This window comes from Bos indicus, chromosome 10 (genome assembly GCF_029378745.1).
Source record: "Bos indicus isolate NIAB-ARS_2022 breed Sahiwal x Tharparkar chromosome 10, NIAB-ARS_B.indTharparkar_mat_pri_1.0, whole genome shotgun sequence".
NCBI lineage: Eukaryota > Metazoa > Chordata > Mammalia > Artiodactyla > Bovidae > Bos > Bos indicus.
Window position 1 is genome coordinate 26,493,773 of NC_091769.1, and position 13,461 is coordinate 26,507,233.

Sequence of the window (13,461 nt, forward strand, 5' to 3'; positions counted from 1 at the left end):
ATATATATATATACAAAAAAAAAAAGCTCATCATTGGCTGTGACTGCAATCACTGACTACAACATCTTTTGTTTACTTACGTGATGGCAATATTTTATTTCTCATCCTTCTAGTATATGCTGCAAATAAAATTTCCCTGGATAATCTGGATATTTTGGTATTTTATTTACCAATTTTTTGTGATATATTTTCTCTTCCAGAGGTCTTAAAATGTATACACTGAATTATGACTGATAGTTTGCATCTCATTTGACATTATAAACACATTTTCTTGCATTTTCTGATTTGCTTTTGAATTGTGATTTTTAAACAGCTTACATTTAAAACATTTAATTCATACAAGATTATTTTTAGTGTATGATGTAAGGTAGAAATCCAGCTCTACTAACTTTCAAAAGATAGTCCAATGTGTTTTCACTAGTTTGAAATTCCTCTATTTCAGCTTCTGGCAAAGTAGAATAAGTGATTTTGATAGGGACGGAGTAAAGAGGTAAAATAAATGATTAGATAGTTAATCCCACCAGGAGATTATAAGTAGAGAAAAAAGTATGGGAGATCCCTGTAAGTTAATGATTACTCAAGAAAGCGGGTTTGCTTAACCGTGAAACCAAGCAGATTTGCTTAGCAACAAACCATGCAGCAGAAGCATGAGACATGCCCCCAAACAATAAAACAATGGTGGAATAAGACCTACACTCTGCCCAGTGATGTCAACAAGTTAATGACCCTTAGGACAAACTCTATGTACACAAAAATAATGGTTTGGAAAGGTGACATTTGAAAGTGAAAGACCTTCATTATACTGAGACTTCAAATATTTTTTCCATAGTGCCATGACCATATAGGGCCCAAAACTCTACCACTCAACATGTAGGATGAGATAATGATGGAAGACTTGAAAAATGAGGAAGAAGGTGGCCTACTCCCCCTCCCCACTTAACCTTTGATTTAAAAAATGTAGCCTGTAAGTTCTCAGGGCATAGCACCCTCTTGCCCACCTACTTATAAGCCTCACAAGCATCCTATCCTAATAACTCACCTCTTATCTATCATTTTGCTTCTCATCGAATTCTTTCTGAGTTGAGACATAAAGAACTGGAGAACCTCAGAGCTCTCCGAGATGCATTTCTGAGGTTTCAGCTTCACACCAGCCTTTTACTAAAATAACTGGAAGAGCTACAGGGAGGGGGGAAGGGTGTGGAGATTTTCCATCTCTTTGAGAGCATCACAGAGTGTAAAGTTAGTGATGAATTGTTGAACCAAATTTTAGCAAAGTGCCTGTGCTGAGCCTGGGACTTGGGGTCACTTTACTGCCTCAAGGCAGTGCCAACTTCAAGAGTGGCATATGAGAAGGCAAGAAGAGCTTCACTCACAATCGCAGGCATGAGGGAAAAAAGTTAAAATTTGAGACCTCAGGATAAGGAGACACCTGTCAATAGCTAAGGTTTTTAGCTAAAATTTTGAGATATCCTAGGAGTAAGAATGAACCAAGAGTAGACCTGTCCTCACAGAAACTAAATCCAAGCCTTGAAACACTTAGAACCCTGATGAATAAGTTTACCTAGGATTGCTAATGGTCCAAGCCCCACTCCTTGTAAGAAGTGAAAAGAAAACCTCATAGAGGAAAATAACATCTTCCAGATCTCAAAGTTATCTTCACAGCTTTTCATATGCCATATTCAACACACAACAAAAAATAACTGTATCCAAGAAGAAAAGTCATGATCATGAAAACGAACAAAAGACAGAAAATAGATAATATCTATATAATCCAGTAAGCAGAGCCATTAGACAAGAATTTTAAAATTACAAATAAGTCCAAACACATAAAAATATGCCCATTCACACATGCAGTGTGATAGACCCACTCCTGTTGTGTGTGTCCTGAACAATCTGCTCTCCCTGAGTGTGGCAGGACTTGTGAATATGATGGGATGATGTTGTGGTTTACGAAGCAGTTGACTTTCCTTGTTGGGCCTGATTTGATTAGGTGTACTGGGATCTTCTAAAAGAGATTTGAAGCTTGGGAGAGATTTGATGGAAGGGAATTTTCCATTGTTGGCTTTACAATGGAAGGGGAACATGATAGGGAAAAGCAAGTGGCTTCTGGTCTCTAAGAATGACTCCTGGCCAACAACCAGCTAAAAGACAGGGACCACAGTCCTACAACCAAAAGGAAACAAATTCAGCTGACCACCTGGATGACTTTGGAACTAAATCCTTCCCCCAAGTCTCCAAATGAGAATGCAACCAGCTGACTTCTGAAATGAGACACTGGTCAGAGAACTCAACTGAGCCAAATTCAGACCTGCAGAACTACGAACTCATAAGTAGGCGTTGTTTTAAGCCATCACATTTGTGGTAATTCATTATACAGCTATAAAAAATGAATACAAGGAGGTTGAGAATTTTGGCAGGCGTCAAAAATAAATGGAATACTAGAACTGAAAACTGCTGATGGCGTGGGGAAAAAACCCTCAGTTCATAGGTTTAAAACCAGATAGACACAGTGGACCCTACAATGTAGGAGGGTTCAAATTCCTTCAAATCCTCAACAACAAGTTGCCAGTTGCAAGTTGCAACAAGTTGCAACAAATGTCAACAACACTTGCCATTTTCATAGTTTTTTTGGTGATGGATAAACATTGTGGGAGAAGGCAATGGCACCCGACTCCAGTACTCTTGCCTGGAAAATCCCATGGATGGAGGAGCCTGGTAGGCTGCAGTCCTTGGGGTCGTGCCGGGGACCAGCCCCGGCTGATCCAGGGTATTCGAAGGAGAGACGGCGTAGGCGAAGATCAGGAAACACTTGCTTAATTAAATGTTAATTAAGGATATAAAGAGTAATAGAATGACGATAGCTCAGTAAAATTCAGTGAAGAAAAGAGGCTGAAATAAGGATAGCTCAGTGAAGAAATTCAGTGGAGAAGAGAGGCTGAATAATTCAGCCAGAAGGTAAGAGAAAGAACGACATGGTGAGACCAAGTTTCGGTGAACAAGGCCCGCACTTTATTTTCCAAAGTAGTTTTTATACCTTAAGTTATGCATAGAGGATAATGGGGGAAGGGGTAGAGTCTTGCAGCAAAGCAGGCTTTCTTCCTGCAAACTTATCATATGCAAAAGCTTAGGTGATTTGCATCATCTTCTGGCCCGGAGGCCTGTTAACATTTTAAGACCTTTTCTTCAGAAAACTTATTTTTCTCTAAAGGTGATTGGTCAGGAGCCACCCTCCAAAAGCATTAGATAAAGTTGCATTCCTACAGCGCAAAGGTGTGGTGGGCTCTAACAAGAAAAAGAATTAACTCAAGGGTCCCAGGTTACAAACATTAAAGCTACTATTTACACCAATTATATTAATCAATACACTGCCAGGGACACAGCAGGTAAGGGATATGGAAATTTAGCAGCAAACATTGGCCCAACAAGTGAAAATCCCTTCACCAATACAATTTCTAATCAATCTTTTAACTATTCAAAAGAATCTGTGTTTACACAGTTTAGAACATCTCCTGCCTCTCACAGTTGGGAGGCTCTGAACAATCACATGTGGCCGGAAAAACCTATTCAGGCAGGCTAGAGGATTTCCAAAGGAGTTTGTAGGTTAAACACTGTCACACCCAGGAATTATTAACTGGAGCTGTAAGCTAACTCTTTTTTCAGAGAGGTAGTGGGGGACAGCCCCCCGTAAAGTCAGAGGTGTAGGTGAAAGCACAAAGCAGAAAGTAGGCAGACTCTGGTTTTGGGGGTAGATTGCTCGAGAATTTCCAGGGAGACTCCTGAGGCTTGATCCCGCCTTTGCGTATGCCAAGCCTCCTTCCTCATGACCTTTGCCAGAGGCGGAGCTCGCTCCCCGCAGGGTCGCTAAGAGTTGGACATGACTGAGCGACTTTACTTTCACTTTTCACTTTCATCCACTGGAGAAGGAAATGGCAACCCGCTCCAGTGTTCTTGCCTGGAGAATCCCAGGGACGGGGGAGCCTGGTGGGCTGCCGTCTATGGGGTCACACAGAGTCGGACATGACTGAAGTGACTTAGCAAACAAATTGTGGGATGTCCACACAATGGAATATTAACAGTTATAAAAAAGAATTACTGGTACACACTGCAATGTGGAAAAATTTGGAAAACATTATGCTAAGTGAAAGAAGCCAGATGTGAACTGTGAATACTTTATGATTCCATTTGTGTGAAATATCCAGAATAGATAAATCCAGAGACAGAAAACAGATTGGTGTTTAACAGGAGACGAGAAGAGTAAATAATCAGGAGTGACTACTTAAAGGTTCAAGTTTTCTCTTGTGATGTGAAATATTTGGGATCCATAAAGGGATAGTGGTTACATAATAATGTTAATGTACTAAATATCACTGAATTGTACATTTCTAAGTGTTAATAGTGTATTATGTGAACTTTACTTCAATTAAAAGAATCAGTTACACTGGTAATTGCCAGAAAGGACTTTTAAAAAATAAAAAATAACATTACTGAGACAGTAAATTGTGAATAAAGTCTTTAGCTTAGACAATATTATTATAACATATTAATTTCCTGATTTTGATAATTATAGATGTTTAAGTGAAAGTCTTTGTCCTAGGAAATTCACACAAGTATTTAGTAATAATAGAGAGACATTATGTCTGAAACCTTCTTTCAAACCATTCCCCCCAAAATGATAGAAAAACTGTAAAAACAAAGAGTGGTAAAATATTAACATAAATAAAACATTAACAAGGGCTTCCCTCATAGCTCAGTCAGTAAAGAATCTGCCTGCAATGCAGGAGACTCTGATTTGATTCCCGGGTCTGGACAATCCCTTGGAGAAGGGAATGGCTACTCACTTCCGTATTCTTGCCTGGAGAATCCCATGGGTAGAGGAGTCTGTCAGGCTATAGACCATGGGGTCCCAAGAGATGGACACAACTTAATGGTTAAACCAACAGCAAAATGTTAACAACTGGGGAAAGGAAGAACTTTTGTTTTTGCTTTTGCTAATTTTACATGTTTTCTCTCTCTGATAAGAACTAGCAATTCTCAGAAGTGACAGAAGGGGTAGTGTGAGTTGTCATCAACACTTGAATCTCACTGGTAATATGGGAAATGTGAAATATTATGACAATGAGATATAATTGCATCTGTATCATAATTTGGAATTCTAGAAAAACCATGTAGGCAAAGGAAGATGCACAGGAAAGTTCATTAAGGTGTTATTTATATAATAAATATTTGGAAAATTAAATGCCCATTTATAAGGAAAAATAAACATCCCAGTATGCTTGTAGAATATAGCAGTAAAAATTAATGAACAAGATTTATATATCTTAGTGTTGATAATCTCAGTAACAATGTTGATTGTTAATTGCAAATAGCAAAACGATATGCATAACAAGATAATTTACATATATTTTGAAAACACAAAATATTATACTACATGCATATATATTGTTTACAGTACATGCATAGCTGATAAAAGCATAAAAATGTCTATGGGAAGAATAGTCACCAACATCCCTTTCCTAGTTACTTGCGGAAAATGGGGAAAAAAGAATGGAGGAGTCATGTTAGATGTATTTGCATCCCTTTAATTCTTTTTTAAAAAATAATTTTGTTACCAAAAGAGGTGGGGATTCCAGAGCTAGCCACTCAAAAGCCAATAAACAGGCCGGGTTGGTGGACATGAACGTTTACTTTATTTCAGATGCCAGCAACTGGTGGCCAGTGGCAGGGTGGGGGAGAGGGGTGGTGGACATCTGTCTAAAGCCCTACTCTCTTCCTATAAACAGGGGGTGAGAGCTTTGGTAGACAGAGTTGGGGGGGGTGCTACATGCAGAAATAGCACAATCATCTTCAAATCTGTCCTCAGTGGTCTGACTGGTATCATCTTGGTTTTCTTAGGTACAGTTAATCTTCAGTTCCAGCATCCATTTGTTCCCATTACTTTGCAGCCTGTTCTCAGAACTGTGGCAGCTCATGTCCTGGGTACAGTCTGGTCATCATGTAGTTAACTTCTCCACTTGGGATTTTACTATCTGTAAGACAGCTCACAGGATATGGTTCAGAATATTGTCTATAGCCCTTGAGAAAGAACTAAAAGTCTTTGTCTATGTTTAATGACTATGTTATTATTTAGTCTCCTTTGACTGTTTTCCTTTGTTTCTGCATTTCTCACTTCTCTGATTAAACTTGTTTTTTGACTAAAGTTCTGCACAGACAAAAGGCAGGCAGAGGACGTGGCGGGGTGGCAAGGACCTGCTCCACTTCAGTTTTAATAATCTGAACCAAATAAAGCTTAGCATTAACATTTTTAAAATGTTGATGGAAATGTGCAATTATTTTTTATTATTTTCTATATGTTTGACATTATTGTTAAAAAGAAATCAAAGAGATTATAGATTTCTTAAATGTGGAGATGGGAAATTGAGAAGAGATGAGTGTTTAATTCTTTTAATGATATTAGAAAATAAACATTCTAATGAGTCTGGTCATGAGATTAGTTTAGGAATAATAATTTATAATAGAAACAGGAAAAAACTAGTGAGTCACTAACAATTTGTACCTATATGTTAACTTCTTGCTGTACCAAATATTAATAGTTGTATATTGTAACATCTAATGTTGAAATTTAATCACTATACAGAGACACATCATTTTGGTTTTTATCACTCAAATAATTCAGATTAATTGGTAAAGACTAAGAAAAGAGTACTATTCAGAAATTAATCACATTCATCCACATAAAATTATGATTCATTTATTGGTTCATATCTTTCCAGATTTTATTTCATAAATAAGTGTTGGAGTGCTCAAATTTATTACAAAAGACTGAGACAGGTAAAATCCAAGCACCTACCTCACAGATCCTGATCATGAGACTAGTACATTGGCGCCATTTGGTGGCAAATCTCACACATGTTGTAGATGCTGGGGGTTTTGTTATTTTTGAGAAATAAATGCACATAGGAGGAAGAATTAGGCTCTACCACTTCTTTGTTAATATATATACATACACATATCCTTTTTGCAACATTGAATTATCTTTATTTTAAGGAGAAATGTACTTTCCCAAGGCTACACGATTAGTTCTATTTGTTCGCAAAGTTCTTTTTTTTTTCACATACTGAATCCACATCTCTTTGAAGACTGCACCTACAAAACATGAAGTAAAAGAAAAAAATTAAAGCAAAAGCAAGAGGGATAAAGTCTTAATAATTAGAGGCTAAGATCTCGAATTAATGTATTCTGAGTTATTTGAGGCTTGGGTTTTTTTTATAAAAAACAAACCCAGAATGCTTTGAAAAAGTAACAACAGAAAAAGAAAAAACACTTGGAAAATAAACATGCTGATGTCAGAAGGAACAAAAGAATCAGTAATAGGGTCAAAAGATAAGTCAAAGAAATTTCCAAGAAATTCATTCCAAAAAAGAGAAAAAAGAATAGATAAGAAAGTCCAAAAGATCCAATATCTGACAGTTTGTTATTGTTCTGTCACTAAGATGTGTCCTATGCTTTGTGACCCCATGGACTGCAGCACATCAGGCTTCCCTGTCCTTCACTATCTCCCATGGTTTGCTCAACTCATGTCCATTGGGTCAATGATGCCATCCAATCATCTCATCCTCTGTTGGCCTCTTCTCCTTCTGCCCTCCATCTTTCCCAGCATCAAGGTCTTTTCCAATGAGTTGGCCCTTTGCATCAGGTGGCCAAGTATTGGAGCTCCTGATGCAACTCTTCCATCAACTCTTCCATTCAATATTCAGGATTAATTTCCTTTAGGATTGACTGGTTTGATCTACTTGCAGTCCAAAGGACTCTCAAGAGTCTTCTCCAATACCAGTTTGAAAGCATCAGTTCTTCAGTGCTTAGCCTTCTTCATGATCCAACTCTTGCAGAGTTACAAAAAAAAAAAGAGGAGAAAGAAAATTGAAAATTTAGTGAAATAAGTTTCCCAGATCTGAAGATTTGATTTTCCAAATTAAACCCTACCACCAGATCAAAAATTTCCTTGTAGTTCAGTTGGTAAAGAATCAGCCTGCAACGAAAGACGACCTAGGTTTGATTCCTAGGTCTGGAAGATCCCCTGGAGAAGGAAATGGCAACCCACTCCAGTATTCTTGCCTGGAGAGTCGGATACTACTTAGCAACTGAATCACCACCACCACTAGTTCAGTTTAGTTCAGTCGCTCAGTCATGTCCGACTCTTTGCGACCCCATGAATTGCAGCACGCCAGGCCTCCCTGTCCATCACCAACTTCCAGAGTCTACCCAAACTTATGTCCATTGAGTTGGTGATACCATCCAACAGTCTTATCCTCTGTCATCCCCTTTTCCTCCTGTCCCCAATCTTTCCCAGCATCAGGGTCTTTTCCAATGAGTCAGCTCTTCCCATAAGGTGGCCAAAGTATTGGAGCTTCAGGTTCAACATCAGTCCTTCCAGTGAACACCCAGGACTGATCTTTAGGATGGACTGGTTGGATCTCATTGCAGTCCAAGGGACTCTCAAGAGTCTTCTCCAACACCACAGTTCAAAAGCATCAATTCTTCAGCGCTCAGCTTTCTTCACAGTTCAACTCACATTCATACATGACTACTGGTAAAACCATAGCTTTGACCTAGATGGACATTTGTTGGTAAAGTAATGTCTCTGCTTTTTAATATGCTGTTTAGTTTGGTCATAACTTTTCTTCCAAGGAGTAAGAGTCTTTTAATTTCATGGCTACAGTCACCATCTGCAGTGATTTTGGAGCCCAGAAAAATAAAATCAGCCACTGTTTCCCTATCTATTTGCCATGAAGTGACGGGGCCGGATGCCATGATCTTAGTTTTCTGAATGTTGAGCTTTAAGCCAACTTTTTCACTCTCCTCTTTCACTTTCATCAAGAGGTTCTTTATTTCTTCTTTACTTTCTGCCATAACGGTGGTGTCATCTGCATATCTGAGGTTATTGAGATTTCTCCCGGCAATCTTGATTTCAGCTTGTGTTTCTTCCAGTCCAGCGTTTCTCATGATGTACTCTGCATATAAGTTAAATAAGCAGGGTGACAATATACAGCTTTGATGTACTCCTTTTCCTATTTGGAACCAGTCTGTTGTTCCATGTCCAGTTCTAACTGTTGCTTCCTGACCTGCATTACAGGTTTCTTTTCTAAAACCAGCTTGAACATCAGGAAGTTCATGGTTCATGTATTGCTGAAGCCTGGCTTGGAGACTTTTGGGCATTACTTTACTAGCGTGTGCGATGAGTGCAATTGTATGGTAGTTTGAGCATTCTTTGGCATTGCCTTTCTTTGGGATTGGAATGAAAACTGACCATTTCCAGTCCTGTGGCCACTGCTGAGTTTTCCAAATTTGCTGGCATATTGAGTGCAGCAATTTCACAGCATCATCTTTCAGGATTTGAAATAGCTCAACTGGAATTCCATCACCTCCACTAGCTTTGTTCGTATTGATGCTTCCTAAGACCCACTTGACTTCACATTCCAGGATGTCTGGCTCTAGGTGAGTGATCACACCATCATGCTCCAGAACAAGACACAATGACTTAAGCATATCAATACTAGACTTAAGCATATCAATACTTTACTTAAGCATATCAATGTGAAAATTGAGGACATGGTCATTAAAAGATCCTAAAAGTGAAAGTGTTAGTCGCTCAGTCCTGTCTGACTCTGTGTGACCCCATAGACAGTAGCCCACCAGCTCCTCTGCCCATGGGATTTTCCAGGCAAGATTGTAAAAGTGTGCTAAAGAAATTTAAAAAACAACAACAACAACAAAAAAAAAAACCTTAAAGACTCAAAATGGCATCAGGCTTTTCAACAACAGCATTAGATGATAGAAGACTATGAAGCCAAGTGTTTTCACAATTCTGAGAAATTCTTGGTGGTGGTTTAGTCACTAAGTTGTGTCCAACTCTTGTGACCTCATAGACTGTAGCCTGCCAGATTCCTGTGTCCGTGGGGATTCTCCAGGCAAGAACACTGGAGTGGGTTGCCATTTCCTTCTCCAGGGGATCTTCCCAACCCAGAAATCAAACCCTATCTCCTGCACTGCAGGCAGATTGTTTACCAACTGAGCTACAAGGGAATTCTTACCAGTCTGTAATGCCATACCCAGGCGAATTATCAATCAAATCTGAGAATAAAATAAATACATTTTCCAGTAGGCAAGAACTCACAAAATGCACCTCCAAAGCACAATTTCTTATGAATTTACTTGGCAATAGAATCCAACAAGAATACACAGAAAAACTACAAGTTCTTAATTACCTGGATAACCACGATGGTGTGATCACTCACCTACAGCCATTAGGTGGAATGTCACTCCTAGACATTCTGGAGTGTGAAGCCAAATCGGCCTTAGGAAGCATCACTACAAACAAAGTTAGTGGAGGTGATGAAATTCCAACTGAGCTATTTCAAATCCTAAAAGATGATGCTGTGAAAGTGCTGCACTCAATATGTCAGCAAATTTGGAAAACTCAGCAGTGGCCACAGGACTGGAAAAGGTCAGTTTTCATCCCAATCCCAAAGAAAGACAATGCCAAAGAATGCTCAAACTACCTCACAATTGCACTCATTTCACATGCTAGCAAGGTAATTCTCAAAATCCTTCAAGCTAGACTTCAACAATATGTGAACCAAGAATTTCCAGATGTATAAACTGGATTTAGAAAAGGCAGAGGAACCAGAGATCAAATATTCACTGTATCACAGTAAAAGCAAGAGAATTCCAGAAAAGCATCTGCTTCTACTTCTACTTCACTTCTACTTCTGCTTCACTGATTACACTAAATCCTTTGTCTGTGTGGATCACAACAAACTGTGGAAAATTCTTAAAGAGATGGGAATACCAGACCACCTTGTCTGTCTCCTGAGTAACCTGTATGCAAGTCAAGAAGCAACAGTTAGAACCAGACATGGAACAATGGACTGGTTCCAAATTTGGAACCAGTCAGTTCAGTATATTGTCATCCTGTTTATTTAACTTCTGTGCAGAGTACATCATGTGAAATGTTGGGCTGGATGAAGCACAAGTTGGAATCAAGATTGCCGGGAGAAATATCAATAACCTCAGATATGCAGATGACACCACCCTTATGGCAGAAAGCAAAAAGGAACTTAAGAGCCTCTTGATGAAGGTGAAAGAGGAGAGTGGAAAAATCTGGCTTACATTCAAAAAGCTAAGATCATGGCATCCAATCCCATCACTTCATGGCAAATAGATGTGGAAACAATGGAAACAGTGACAGACTTTATTTTCTTAGGCTCCAAAATCACTGCAGATGGTGAGTGCAGCCATGAAATTAAAAGACTCTTACTCCTTGGAAGAAAAGCTGTGACAAACCTAGACAGCATATTAAAAAGCAGAGACATCACTTTGCCAACAAAGGTCCATATATTGAAAGCTATACCTTTTCCAGTAGCCATGAATGGATGTGAGAGTTGGACCATAGAAAAGGCTGAGCCCTGAAGAACTGTGGTGTTGGAAAAGACTCTTGAGAGTCCCTTGGACAGCAAGGAGATTAAATCAGTCAATCCTAAAGGAAATCAACCTTGAATATTCATTGGAAGGACGGATGCTGCAGCTGAAGCTCCAGTACTCTGGCCACCTGATGCCAAGAGCCGACTCATTAGAAAAGACCCTGATGCTGGGAAAGATTGAAGATAGGAGGAGAAGGGGGCAACAGAGAACAAGATGGTGGGATGGCATCACCAACTCAATAGACATGAATTTGAGCAAGCTCCAAGAGACAGTGAAGGACAGGGAAGCCTGGCGTGCTGCAGTCCATGGAGTTGCTAAGAGTCAGACACGACTGAGCAACTGAACAATGACAAGACCAAGGAACAATGACATGGCATCCAGACAAGAGGGGCACAGGATTACAGGTGAAGTACAGACCTACTAGGTCAGTGATTCTAGGAGAGAAGTCTCTAAAGAAAGGAAGTACTTCATAGAAAACTCAATTTGATTGAAAGGATGGATCAACTTGAGGTCTACAGCTTGCAGAAACTGTGTAACAAATAAAAAAGACAAAAATAAACTTCAAGAGGTAAAAAATGTTTTTGAAAAGTATGCTGTTTCTGAATCTTCAGAAACATTATTTGCGTAGTCAGTTCAGTTCAGGCTATTTACGTAGTCAAAATAATGTAAATACTTTGCACTAATTTTTACTGTTAGAGTACATGAACCTAAGCTTTAATTTTGATTACAGAATGAAATCTTAATAATGAATAATCATGACAGTGTAAGACTAAAGGAGAAATCACTGAATTTGGGAGACAGCAGAAAAAGAGAATGAAGGGAAAGATAAAGATGTTAAAATCCTTGTCTTGCAAAATTTGAACTTAAAATATACATCACATAGCTGAACCAGATACTAAGAGAGTTAGTGTATTATTAGGTTAGAAAGGTAAGCAACAGAGAAACTAAAATATAGCTATATTAGGAGCAAGAGGAGAAGGGAGTGAGGTGTATTTGGGCTAAACCTTAATCTGCATAGCCACTTGATGGATTAATAAGTAAAGAAAGAAGACTTTTCTAGAGATAGTGAGGCAAGATCTGGAAATGGTGCCTCTTGGCCCCACTTGGACTTGGACTGGAGAGTTGGAAAGTCGTGGGGAGAGAGACTGTAGATTTTAATTGTGGGCATGTACTATTTTGATAAATACAAATTGTGACCTGAGTGACAGAATTTCTATTTGGCATGATAAAAAAAAGGTTTAGAAATAGATGGTATTGGTGATTGTATAACATTGTGAATGTAATTAACACCACTGATTGTATACTTTAAAAATGATTAAAGTGAGAAGTCTTATGTTTACATCTATTTTACTACAATGATAATTGTGTTCTGAGGTAACGAGCCCACCTCCTATAATACCTCTGCTTAGGCAGTTGATTTGGTCCTAGAATTTCAGAAGATGAATTTAAGTAACCACAACAGCAAAGATAAAAGAATTGTAGAACCAGGGCATTACGCAAGTCATTAAGAGGATACTTTATTATCTCTGGATGTGATGCTGCCTGTTCAAATTTTATTCTCATTAAACAGGGCCTGCCAAGGGAGAAAGTTCCCATCTTACAATTGACTTTTTTTTTTTAATTCTTGTCTTGAGACTTTAACTAAATGTTTTTCCATTTTAGGATTAACACTAAAAGAGTTGCTTCAAAAGTAGTTGAGATGACTAAGCTAGGCAAAACAGATTACAAGAGAGGAGCCAGTGAATGAAAAGACGCCTGACTATGCGGATAGTTTGTTGAGGCTGGTACAGATAAGCTCAAGGGTGGTCAACACTGACGATGGCCTTGTCCACTGAAGGGCAGGTGGCAAGACTGAAGGCGGGTGAATGATGGGCTGTCCATGGCGCTTGTACAACCTGAGCTTGGTGGTGTAATTTTCCTCTAGGAGAAATTTCTGAAGCATGTTTCCTCTGTGTATCTTCCTAAATGAAGCCAGATTCAGCA